Source organism: Sinocyclocheilus anshuiensis, unplaced genomic scaffold (assembly GCF_001515605.1).
Source record: "Sinocyclocheilus anshuiensis isolate Anshui unplaced genomic scaffold, SAMN03320099.WGS_v1.1 scaffold465, whole genome shotgun sequence".
In the NCBI taxonomy this organism is placed as follows: Eukaryota; Metazoa; Chordata; class Actinopteri; order Cypriniformes; family Cyprinidae; genus Sinocyclocheilus; species Sinocyclocheilus anshuiensis.
This window is the reverse complement of record NW_015539898.1, coordinates 1,301,060-1,301,592: the sequence shown is the minus strand read 5'-3', so window position 1 is coordinate 1,301,592 and position 533 is coordinate 1,301,060.

The following is a 533-nucleotide window of genomic DNA, read 5'->3' as shown; positions in this document are numbered from 1 at the left end:
AAGAAGTTAATTGCGACTTTTTTTCTCGAGTAAAAGAGTTTAGATCTCACAATTCTGACTTTTTTTTCTCAGAATTGCATGTTATAAACTCACAGTTGTGAGTTATAAAGTCAGAATTGCATGTTTGGAACTTGCAATTGCGAGAAATAAAGTCAGAATTGTAAGATCAATTCTACTCGCAATTCTACTTTTTTCTCGCAGTTGCAAGTTTATATCTCACAATTCTGACTTTTCTAAGAATTGTGAAATATAAACTCACAATTACTAGTTATAAAGTCCAATTCTGAGGGGAAAAAAAGACTGACTTTATGAGTTTATTTCTTATTTCTGAGAAAAAAAAGTCAGAATTGTTAGATAAAAAGTAAGAATGCATTTTTATTCAGTTTTGGAAAGAAGCTTTCATACATAAGCTGGGCCAGTTACAGAGGAAAAGCAAAATTACATTAATAAATAGTGAAATTAAATGTAATTTAAATAAATTAATATATTAAAATAATAAATTTGTTGAATAAGAATTATTATATATATATATA